Source organism: Cimex lectularius, unplaced genomic scaffold (genome assembly GCF_000648675.2).
Source record: "Cimex lectularius strain Harlan isolate CLEC.00 unplaced genomic scaffold, Clec_2.1 scaffold95, whole genome shotgun sequence".
NCBI classification, from domain to species: domain Eukaryota; kingdom Metazoa; phylum Arthropoda; class Insecta; order Hemiptera; family Cimicidae; genus Cimex; species Cimex lectularius.
In genome coordinates, this window is record NW_019392779.1 from 1,097,005 (window position 1) to 1,110,202 (window position 13,198).

The window sequence follows — 13,198 nt, forward strand, 5'->3', positions numbered from 1 at the left end:
TGACAATTAAGACAAGACTTTACTAAGACCTATATGGACATACGGAGTAGAACTGTGTGGCACTGCCAAGCGTTCCAATATCCAGCGCATCCAGTCCTTCCAATCGAAAGTCTTTTGACAAATTGTCAAAGCACCTTATTATGTCACTAACCTCACCATACACAATGACCTCAACATTCCTTTTGCCAACGAACTAATCCAGTCCAGATTCCAAACCTTCCATACCAACCTTTCGAATCATTCTAACCATACTGCTCGAGCCCTATTCACTCATTCCCACCCTAACAACCCACCACGTCGCCTCAACCGACGTTGGCCTCGGGACCTCCTTGATGCCTAGTCATTCACAATGAGTGCCAACAATGGCTGGCTCCTCAAAGCATGTGTTCTACCGGTGCAGTGCTGGCATTAGTGCTAGTGTTGTGCTGTGTGATTTATCATGCATGTGTACATATTTGAATAGTATACAATTCTGTATAGGTAACAAATAAATAAAAAAAAAAAAAAAAAAAAAAAACTTTATTGGTGAGACGGTGGAAAAGGAGGTGCGGTACACTAAAAAGAGGATTGAGAGAAAAAGGATTGAGAAGGTTAAATTATCAAAATAAAAGGTACTTCTGTATTGTTAAGAGAAAAAAAATAAATAAAGGGTGAGAAAAGTTTTATCCAAAGGATGCCCTTTTGGGTTATTTTAATAACGCTGCATTTAAGTTGGGGGGTGTCCTCCGCAGAAGGTCTGTCCTTCACAACGTCCTTAGCGCACCTCAAGCAAACATCTTTCAACTTTGGACTAGAACTGGACAAAATGCCCTCCCATTTACTTTTATAGACATTACTTCCGAGGGGGATTGAAGTTGTGCGATAGGCTCCGGTACCTCCGTGCCAAAGAAAATGGTCATCTCAGCGGATGCCACAACACTTTTTCATATCAACCAAGACCTTAGATTAAAAAAATATTATTAATTAATAAAGTCAATTATAACTTCTAAACAAATACCTATATGGTTAAATCATTATTGTACATTATTAATAGCTTATCAATTAATATGGATCGTAAATAAGTTCAAGCTTATTTTTTTCCGTTTGTGTTAAATTTCTTCTACCGTTGTATTATCAATATCCAAATGACGTTTAAACAGCGAACATATCGTAAAAAATCAATCTATCATGAATAAAATTGTAAAAAATTATAATATGAATTAAACGTTTTGAAAAAAAATTGCATCCGATTAATCTTGTCCTTCAGATAAAACCTCAATGGTAACTGAATTTCTGATATGCGATTCGTTTTTTCTCTCTCTTGTGATGTTTATCATTATTTACTTTTCTTCACATCCAAGGCCTATTAACATTTATTGTTAATGTTTAGCTCCCAATAGGTAGAATGAACCCATTCAAAAATAAAAATACTTGTAAGATAACACAGATTTGAAAAAATTGATAATTTTTTTGGTAATATGGATAGTTTAAGACTGTCTTGTTACTAATTAGTTTTCTTTCACATTTATTAGCCTTTTCAGGAAATTATGGAGTTCATAATTATTGTATCTTATGTGCAGAATGACAGAAAGATGGGAAGAAAGAGAAAGAAGGACAGAGGGAGCTGAAAGTGAAAAAGGAGAAACAGAATATTTTTACATACTTAATTGATTTTTGTACGAAAAAATAAATACATATTACAAAAGTACGATATATATAACAATCCGTCAGTACAGAAACAGGAGAATAAAGACAAGATGAGAGATTGAATAAGACGAAAAGAGAGAGAGATAGGAGATTTTTCTCCTTCTCTTCTCTCTCCCTCTTCCTCATTACCACTCTCAATCTCTCTCTCCCTTTTCCCTCTCTCTCCTCTAGTCACGTCCCATTCATTCCATTTTTCTTTTTAAATTGTCTTAGAAGTCTCTCTCTCTCTCTCTAACTGTCTCTCTCTCCCTCACCCTTTCTCTCTCCCTCTTTCACTCTCTCACTCACGCTCCATTCTTTTTTCCCTTTCTCTCCCTTACTAGCGTCCCACTCACTCCATTTTTCTTTTTACGTGTCTTAGAAGTCTCTCTCTCTCTAACTCTCTCTCCCTCTCTCCCTCACCCTCTCTCTCTCTCCCTCTTTCACTCTCTCACTCACGCTCCATTCTTTTTTCCCTTTCTCTCCCTTACTAGCGTCCCACTCATTCCATTTTTCTTTTTACGTGTCTTAGATCTTCTCTCTCTCTCTCTCTTTCACACGCGCGCGCGCGCGCACACACACACACACACACACACACACACACACACACACACACACACACACACACACACACACTTACACCTTTTTATTAAGAATAGGAAAAAGTGAAGAAAGCAAAATGAGAATTAATATACCTTATGTGAAGGAAGTGATGAGAGAGGGGGAAGAGAGTGAGGGAAATGGGGACAATTTTGAAGGAGAAGGCCTAGAATGAGACGGGAAGCGGAAGAGAAGTAGGAAGAAAGTGAATGAAGAAATGAGGGAGTAAGAATAGGAAAGAGAAAGAATGAGAGTTTGAGTCATAAAAGAAGAAAAAGTTAGGAGGTGAGGAACAGAACAGTAACACAAGAAGAGAGAAAGAGTGAGGTAAAAAGAGAGTGAAAGTGAAAGATAGACAGAGACAAAATGAATAGAATTAAAAAAGGCATTTGAAAAGGAGAGATTTAGAGAGAAAAAATTTAGAAGATGAGAGAAGTACGAAAAGAGTGAGTGAGATGTAAAAGAAATAAATATAAAAAAGGCAAAAAGAAAGAAACTGGATATAAAAGAAATAAACAATTAACTCAGCACATAAACAGACTAGTTTCTACTAACCTAAACTTTCAAGTTTGGGGAACTTTCAAGTTCCTACTGAACCATTGAGCACTATCTGTGGTCGATTCTTTACACTAAAAATCTTTAGTCACCAGCCATTCAATTCATACATTATATTATTTAATTGCAAATTCAAACTATTATGATTAAAAAGGCATAATTTTTGAAATCTTATTTAGCAATGATTTTTTCAACATAAAAAACACCTTAAACAAACAATTCTTAATTTCTTAATTCATTTTAGTTATTTTTAATTTTTAATGTTGATCATTAATGTTTGTTTTTTAATACTTAATGGTTATTTATGGAAATTACAGTAGGCGAAGTGATATTGTTTTTATGGGGACAAAAGACTCCACTCGATTTAACACATTGGGCTCTCTCTATGAACACTCATTGAAACTGCATGCTCAGTTCATTGTATGCAATGCTTTTAAATATAAAAATAATAAGATAATGGTATAAAATTTACTATATAGTTATTTAAATTTGAATGTAATTTTTAATAATATTTTTTTAATGTTTTTGCTATTTATTTAGCCCTTCCGTACAATTTCTTGACTGAACAGCCACATAACTGATCCTTATAAATCTTTTATGATACTAAATAACATTGAAACCAAAAACCATAATTATTACGAGTACTGGTTTAAAAGGCAGAATGTGTACTTGTAAAAATTATACACAACAGCACTGAAAAAATATTATCGATCATTATCATTGTTTCTTGTGTCATCTATTGCGTAAAAAAAATCTGACGCATTTAAAACGTACAATCTATTTTTCTTTGATTAATTACTTTTCCATAGGCTGGAATATTATTTATCACCATAAACCTGGTTTTAATTGCAAATTTAACAAACAAGTATAACAAAATGGGCTTGTAGTTATGAAAATTTTGCTCATTTGCTTCCATTAATAAAATTCACTATCGATGATCTAATTTTAAATGCGATTAATCTGCTGTGAGATAATTTTTTGTTTTTTTTCCTATAAACGAATTATACGAATGTTGTAAAAAAAAATGTTGCTCATGATATCATATTTGATCAGAGTTTTCAAAAGAAATAACCCTACACACATTTAAGATGGCCGATTAATGAACTAGTGTAGCTTTATAATTCAGTGTTGCCAGGAGACAATAAAAAGTGTTATTTCTCTTTTTTGTAAATCCTGACGCCCATTATTTGTTATGTACCCATTATTTCATCAAAATCGATCCAGTAGTTTTTGTTTTCATCATTAACACACATATGAACATTCACTTTTGCTTATGTGTATATATACATATACACACATATATATAATACTCTATTACCAAATAAATGCTACTTTTTACCCAAAAAGCATTCTTAAGTTCTTTCATAGTGTCATTTTCATAGCCTTTTCATAAAAGTGAGGTGGAAGAGAGACAGGAAGAGAAAGTGATGAGTGCGCAAGGTAAGGAGGGATTAGTCAGAAAGAAGGAGTGACAAGAAGCGAGTGTGAATTAGAGATAAATAGTTAGTGAGACGAAAAGGGAGTGTGAAGAATAATTGAGGTAAGGATAAAGTGAAAGAGAAAGGAATCAGCCATGAGGTGAAAGGCTGAATAGATAAAGGAGGTGTGATAGAAAGATTGAAAGATACAAAGTTAGAAGGTGAAGGAAGAATTGAGAAAAGAAAAGAGAGTGAGGTAAGGAGAGAGTAAAAAAGAAAAATAACTAGACAGAGTCATGATGAGCGAGGGTTAAAAGAGAGGGAGTGAATTAAGGAGAGAGTGAGATACAGAGATAAGTTGAGCTAGAAAAAGAGGGAAAGGGAGAGAGAGAAAACGTTGGAAAACATTTACAAGATGAGTGACTGAGATAACAAGAGAAAGTGCGTGAGGTAAAGAGAGAATGTGAAAAAGTGAAGTCGTGATAAACAGATGTCGATAAATAGATAGAGAGATATAGAAGGAGAGAGAAAGGATGGTGAAAGTGGGGGGGAGAAAGAGAGAGAGAGATAACGAGAACGGAACCAAATCAATGAATGACAATGAGAACAAGAAAACAAAAGGCTAAAAAGGAGAAATAAGTGAGGAGGTGCGAAAGAGTAGAGAAGGAAAGGAAAAAGGGAAAGAGAACCTGACTATGATGGAGAGGGAAATTTTATTTTTTTCCAATATGTTAAGTGCACGTGTATAATTATGAATATACCAGCCAACTAGCATAAAAAATTAATTAGGGTCGTAATTTATCCGTTATTTTCTTTCTATTTAAAAAAGTTCGATTAATGATGAAAGCAGATTTTTTTTTAAACTTGTAGTTTACTACTAGGCACGTGGTTATTGTAGAAGGCATTGGAACAGCAACGTTCCACTTATCTCCATTTATGATTTAATTTTTTATTGTACCGACGTGAAAGAATTTAATTGTATCGCCGCCGACTGGAAACGTTTTTACAATGGTCTTATTCGAAGGATCGCGTTTATCTGAGGTGGCCCCAAAACGATAAACATTCATGAATAAACACAAGCCGATTTGAAGTGAGTGGTTGAGGTGTGATAACGTTTGCGGCGAACAAAAGATAATAACAAAAATTGCAACGCTGTTAACTTAGTCATTACACAAATGTTTAGATTGCAGATGGAATTTAAACGTGTTGTCGTTCACTTGGGGATTGCCCATTACTCATTCATTGCCAACGTGAATTTTCCCGGAAATTATTTCGAACCAGTATTTTACGAAAATATATGTAATGTGTAAACTGAGACAGAGGGAGAGAGAGAGAGAGAGAGAGAGAGAGAGAGAGAGAGAGAAAGGGAGAGAGAGAGTGAGAGAGAAGGAGAGAAAGATAAGGAAAAGATATTCTAAGACAACTTGAAAGGAAAAATGGGGTGAGTGGGACGTGACTAAGAGTAAGAAAGAAAAAGAGAGGGGTGAGTAAGAGAGTCAGAGAGAAAGCATGGGAGGGTGTGACAAAATAAGAGAGAGAGAGAGAGAGAGAGAGAGAGAGAGAGAGAGAGTGAGAGAGAAGGAGAGAAAGATAAGGAAAAGATATTCTAACACAACTTGAAAGGAAAAATGGGGTGAGTGGGACGTGACTAAGAGTAAGAAAGAAAAAGAGAGGGGTGAGTAAGAGAGACAGAGAGAAAGCATGGGAGGGTGTGACAAAATAAGAGAGAGAGAGAGAGAGAGAGAGAGAGAGCGAGAGAGGGTGGGAGGGAGAGAGGTAGAGAACATGAAAAATTGAAGGAGAGATAGAAAAGATCTTTTAAGACAAATGGAGGGAGTGGAACGTGAGTAAGAGAGAGAGAAAGGAAAAAGGGAAGGTGATGGAGAGAGAGAGAGGGAGAGAGTGAGAGAGAGAGAAGGAGAGAAAGATGTAGAAAAAATCTTCTAAGACAACTTTAAAAGGAAAATTGAGTGAGTGGAACGTTAGTAAGTGAGAGAAAGGATAAAGAAAGGGTGAGTGAGAGAGAGTGAGAGAGAAAGAAGGAAAGGGAAAGAGAGATAGAGAAGGAGAGAATGAGAATGAGAGAGAGAGAGAGGAGACATAGATATAGAAAAGAATTCTAAGACACTTGAAACGAAAAATGGAGTGAATGGAACGTGACTAAGAGTAAGAAAGGAAAAAGAGAGGGGTGAGTCAGAGAGACAGAGAGAAAGAGAGCATGAGAGGTTGTGAGAAAATAAGAGAGAGAGTGAGTGACTTTTTTATTTATACTATGTGTACATTTTTAGCATTTTGTCCTTTCTTTCATAACGTGAAGTTCCTTTTTTTTACTTTAAATTAATCCTTTTTATTTTCGAATTAATATGTTCTCTAAAGCATTTAATTTAATTTTTAATTTTAATTATAATTAATTTTCTAATCTAATCTAACACTTGGCACATTGATTATCTTACAATAATGTTTGGCAGGAGGGTCGGTGGCCTCAACGGTTTAGGCGTTGACACGGCGCTCATCACTGTAAGGTAAAGGTCCGGGTTCGAATCCAGCGGCCCTGCATTCGAACCCGACATACTTACAAATGGGCGTTTTTTCAAAAAACACCGGCAACCCGAGGGTTGATACAACCTTTGCTGTTGCGAACCCTCGTAAAAAAAAAAGGCATTGACTCCTATACCCCTACAGGATGCAAGGAGTAAAATCAGATCCCAAATGATAGAAAAATGGCGTATATATAACACTGACACTCCTACGGGGGCTTTTTTTACTTCCATTAATCCCAATATATAAAGTGAAGCCCTGGTTTCACAACGTCAAATTGTCAAAGAAGGATTGTACTATTATGATTAGGTTAAGATCAAATCATGAGATCAGTGGAGTATATTTAGAAAGGATCAAACAACGTAGGGACAAATTATGTGAAACATGTAAGGTAACTGAGGATCTTGAACACATCATTATGATTTGTAAAGATATTACAAGGAAAGGAGTTTGCTGTTTGATAGTTTGTATTTAATGAAAGAAGTAGATAAACCGTTCAACGATCGTTGTTACAAATGAAAGAAGAAAAGGTTTACATGTATATAGTGAATTTTGTGCATCAATGCAATCTACTTATATGACAAGATCGGTATACGGCCTTCACTAAAAAATGTAAAATTTAGAGAGATATTGAGAGGGAGTGTTGGGTGAGGTTTGTGAGGGGGGCGGTTGCTGATGGTGGGCGGGGGTTTGAGGAGGGCTCCCTGAGCATGTATTTCTCCGATGGTCTGGGAGACGTGGACTTTTCCATAGATATTTCGATGTAAATGGTTTTTATCCACGTCTACGTAGAGACCACCGTAAGGAAAGTAATTGCATAAATTGAAATTATTTAAGAAAGGATCAGCCCGCTTTATCCGCAGGTTCGTCCGTTGCTGCCGGGTCGGCTCCGCCCGGTCCTTCTTGACACTCTTATTTGTGGCCAATACTGAAATTGCAAGCAAAACCAAAAAAATAAAAAAATAATAAAAAAAGATACTTTATATCTCTCTTATTTACATGTTTTTTCTAGATTAGTCCGACTTCAATCAGCGGAAAGATTAAGGTTTTAACTAACTGAATTCTCACGATCTCAACGAAGGATTTATTGATAAAGACTAAGATAAATGCTTTTATATGTATTTTTAACTTGGTCTATGCAACTTAATTTTTCGTGCACTACCATACTCAAACTTTGTACTTTTTCTGTGTATTTGTCGGATTTTCTACAGTTATTTTTCGAACAGAAGCATATTTAGTTCATTAATGATTCTGACATTTTCAATAATTATTGATGGTGTTTTATTATTGTTGATTAGTAAACCATGCGCCTTACGTCAAACGTTAATATTATTTAATTCATAATTTGCTTTAATTTGTAGTTTTTGCAATTAAATCCTTTTTACAAGTTTTAAATTTTTTTACATCGTCAACAAATAGTACGTATTTACAGAATTTTATAGTTTCACTTATTCAATTTTCACTTCTTTAATGTTACCGTATTCCATCCCAACCATCCCTAACTATTAACTATATTAATTAGTTAGAACTAATGTTAGAAGGACTGCAAACTCTGAAGGCCCATGTATAGACGCGGAAATGTAGTTATTGCCAGGAAGAAGAAGAACAGCCGGGTAAAGGAGGGAAGATTTCTGGCATACCAAACCCCTGCTTCCTAGCATTCTTCACATCAACATTATCATTAATTTCACTAGTTTCGTGGTCCCCTTGACCAATTAATATCTTTGAATTAACTTTTTATTATTTGTAGCCTACACATATTGTACATAATACAAATGTGATCACAATGTATACTCGGTCACAACACTAACACTGATGCCAGCGCTGCACCCGGAGGACGCATGCCATGAGAAGCCAGCCAGTGCTGGCACTCATTTTAATACATTAAGGGGCAAGGAGGTCTCGGGGCCATCGTCGTTTTAGGCGACGTGGTGGATTCTCGGGATGGGAATATGTGGAGAGAGCTCTAGCGGTAGGGTTAGGATGGATCGATAGGTTGGTATTAAATTTTTGGAATCGGAAATGGATCAGTTCGTGGACAAAAGGAACGTTGAGGTCTTTGTGGATAGTGAGGTTAGAGACGTAAAAAGGAGCTTTGACGATTTGTCTGAGTCTTTGATTGGAAGGGCTGGATACGCTGGATATTGGATGGTTTGGCGGAACCCCACTGTTCCACACCGTATGTCCAAAGTGGTCGCAGTAAAGTCTTGTATAAGGTCAGTTTAGTGCTGATGGTCAACCCGGATTTTGGTCCTAGTAATTGTCCAAGTCTTCTGTTGAGTTGTTGTCTTTTAAGTCTTGTGTGGGGATTACACGTCAGTCTGCTGTCAAGGTATAGTCCTAGGTATTTGACTTGAGTGGAAGTCGGTATCTCTTCATTGTGAATGTATAGTGGAGGGCAAGACTGTTTTTTTTCAAAATGAACGTATATTGGATGCACTTTTCTCCGTTTAATCTTGTCCTCCACTTTTTGCACCAACCTTCGATGAGTCAAGGTGTTCTTGGATATTAGAGGTAGCTGGGTAGGATTCAAGTTAGAGGACAAAATTGCGGTATCATCCGCGTAGATGGTAATGATGGTATTGGGGTGAGTAGGTAGATCAGCAGTATAGATGGTATAAAGGTTAGGACCAAGGATACTCCCTTGTGGGACACCGGCTTGTATTGGCCTGATTTCAGAGAACTCGTTACCGCACCTCACTCTGAAGCAGCGGTTAGGTAGGATTTCAGGATAAGGTAATAAGGAGTGGGTAGGAAGCGTTTGAGTTTATAAAGTATGCCCGGGTGCCAGACCCTGTCAAAAGCTTGTGCTACATCTAGGAACGCACCCAGGCAATACTCTTTGGTCTCAAGAGCAGAGGAAATGGTGCTCACAACTCTAAAACCTTGTTGGGTCGTAGAATGATGTGGGCGGAAGCCGAATTGGTGAAAGGGAATAATATTATAAGTATCTAGGATAGGAATTAGTCGTTTTAAGAGGAGCCTTTCAAGGATTTTGGACATTGTAGGAAGAAGGCTGATGGGTCTGTAGAAGGAATTGAATTAAGGTTTTTCGTGGGGATAAAAAAGTCGGTGTCACGAGCGTGATTCGAACCCACGATCTTCGGCTAGACACGCCGCTGCTCTACTCTGCACTTGAGCTATGGTGACCTCGATCCACTCGGACACTAACTTCTAATAATTAATTCAAAGATATTAATTGGTCAAGCGGACCACGAAATTAGTGAATTTTTTAAGTTTAAATGAAGCATACCTTCACTAAAGCTCTCCGTGGCCATTTCATTTGTCGCCGAGAATCAAATAGATTACACGACATTTGAAAAATGGCAAAAAGGAGGGAAAATTCAAAAGGTGGGATTGAGATAGGAAGTTAGTGTTAAACAAAATTATATTAATTAATTGACGATTCAAATTATGGCAAAAATAGATATCAACAGTGGGTTGACAAATTGAGTCATTTCGTAGTTGTCAGAACTCGGCATTTAGCAAAATATGAGAAGAAAATAATAGAAGAGAATAAACCGCATTTGCACGTAACAATGTTGTTAGGTCATCAATCAAATGTTTTGCATCGTCGACAAGCGAGACGTGACGGACGTCCCTGTCAGGGCGAAATTGTCCTGTCACGGTCTGATCCAACATGACACTTTCCTTTTCTTTACAATTCCAATTGTCTGAATTGTCAATTTATCAGCTAAAAGGGAATTTCATATTTTTGCCTGTAGAGGAGTTAAGTAGTCTTTTGTTGAAATTGAAAAAATATAATCTAGATTTGTGGAGCCCTGAAGATGATCTCAATAAAGATCGAAACGTTGGCACGATAAAGAAAATGTTTTTCTGAAACCTACATCACACCAGACCGCATCTCATGATTTCTGAATAATTGTAATCTTGATTATCTGATAAAAACTCGATTTGATGTTGATATGTTTTGTCATTTTAACCATTGATGGGTTGTTCCTAGTTTTATGATATATCAATAATAGCTTTAAAAAAAAATTCAATACAAAGTACTGATTACATCAGCAACACTTACATAAAGACATAATATGTTTGAGGTAATAATCATCCTTTACAATCAATGTACTATATGCAGAAATATTACATTTATCGTTGTTTGGATTTTATGTCAGCAATTAAAATCTACAGCAATTAAATTTAAATAAGAGTAAAATTGATAAAGTTGTCCTGTCAATACTAATCTTTCTCGATTTATCAGCTTCAGAATGAAATGCGGCAACGAGTTCTCGGAAGTTCAACATACAAGCCGGCGTCGCTCAAGGGAGCATTTTTAGTCTCATCATTTATATTATTTATATTGCTGACGCGAACAATTCTGCAAATTTGTCCACTAACTCGAATCCTATCCAAGCTAAATGTAGCAACCAAAAAACTTATCGAAAGTTGGTGCAAAAAGTGGAGGACAAGAATGAATGAAGAAAAAGGTACTTAGTATTTGTTCACAAAAAAAAAAAAGAAGAGATATTCCATTCAAGACAGTACTTAAGACTATACCTAGACAGCAGATTGACGTCGAAGCCATCAAAAATCCAGCGTATCCAAATCCTTTTATTCAAAAGAAATTGTCAAATCTCCTTACTACTCACTAACCTCATTTTCACAACATCAACATTCCTTTTGTCAACGAACTGATCCTGTTACGATCCCGAAAGTTCCAAACCAAGCGAATGAGACAGAGAGTGAGTGAGTGAGAGAGAGAGAGAGAGATTTAACCGAAAACTTGGACAACTACGAAGACTTCTAGGACCAAAATCAGCCATAACCACCAATACTAAAGTAACCTGCAAGACCGTTTTAGACATACAGAATGGAAATGTTGTTTCTGTTCTGCCAAGCTATCCAATATCCGGCGCATCCAATCCTTCAAATCAAAAGTCCTCATTGAAATCGACAAAGCTCCTTACTAACCTCACTATTCACAACGACCAACATTCCATTTGTCCACGAACTGATCCGTTCCTGTACCAAAGGTTTCACAGCAACCTCTCCATCCATCCAACCCTACAAATTCCCGTCCAGACAACACGCCACGTCGACCCGTAATCCCTCACAATGAACGCCAGCATTAGCTGGTTTCTCATGGCATATGCCTTCGGGATGCACCGCTGGCATTAGTGTTGTGACCATGTGAAAAAAACGTTTTGCGATCCCATTTATATATGCACAAATATGCATATGATACAAAAAATATGTTTGTTTTTTAATATCCAGTTCCCTTTATCGAATTCCATTTTGATTTTTAAACACAATTGAAATCATTGTTTTATTAAATTCACTAATTTCGTGGTCCGCTTGACCGATTAATATATTACAATTAATTAAGGTTTTTAGTCGAGATTAAAAAGTCAATGGCACGAGCGGGATTCGAACCCACGATCTTCGGCTAGATACGCCGCTGCTCTACCACTTGAGCTATTGTGACCTCGATCCACTCGGACACTAACTTCTCATCTCAACCCCACCTTTCGAGTTTTCCCTCCTTTTTGCCATTTTTCAAATGTCGTGTAATCGGATTGGATTCTCTTGGATGAGATTCGGACCGTAGTTAATTAGGAATTTTTGTTTCCGTTTTGAATGTAGAATCTACTGGCAACACAAGTAGACGAAGAGGATAATGTATTATTTATATAATTACCATTTATTTATTTCAATTTAGTCGAAATTTTAAAAAATCGACAACTTTGGATGTGTTTACAACGCAGTAAGTGTCTGACCAAATTGACATGTGTATTCAAGTTACAATCAGGTAGTTAGCGATGAATTGTAAAATTTGTACGATCGTCTAGGAGAAAAACTCCCAATGAGCTCATATGTATCGACTTTTGACTCATCGCCTTGTCGTTCTGCTGATGAACTGTCTTATTCCTTTCAAACAGCCTTGAACCAAATATCTAGAAGGGAACGTCGATTGTAGTTTCGAGATAAACCCTCGGAAGATACGAGAAAATGGTAGCTTTTCATTATTTGTAGTTGTGCTTCCATCCAAACACGTGCTTTGATCAGAAAACGTTTCAAAAGAAAACAATGTGACGACACAGTGGGTATCTCAGTATTTCTTTCTCTATTACCACTATCTCTGAGTACATCTGCCTAATTACATAAACAGGCATATCGTTTTCGAAACCAGTCAGGCATCCCATTTCCCCTTTCTTATCACTACCCCCTTACATTCTCACTCTTTCACACCCTCTCTCACTCTATTTCTCACACACTCTCTTTCTTTTTTCCTGTCTTTCACTCTTTCTTTTTTTCATTCATTCTGGTCCCAGCCTTTATCTATCTCCTTCTCTCTGTCTCTCTCTCTCTCTCTCTCTCTCTCTCTCTCTCTCTCTCTCTCTCCCTCCCTGCTTTTCAATAAATTTCATAAAAACTTGTTGGTTTTTTTTTTGTTTTTTTTTCTT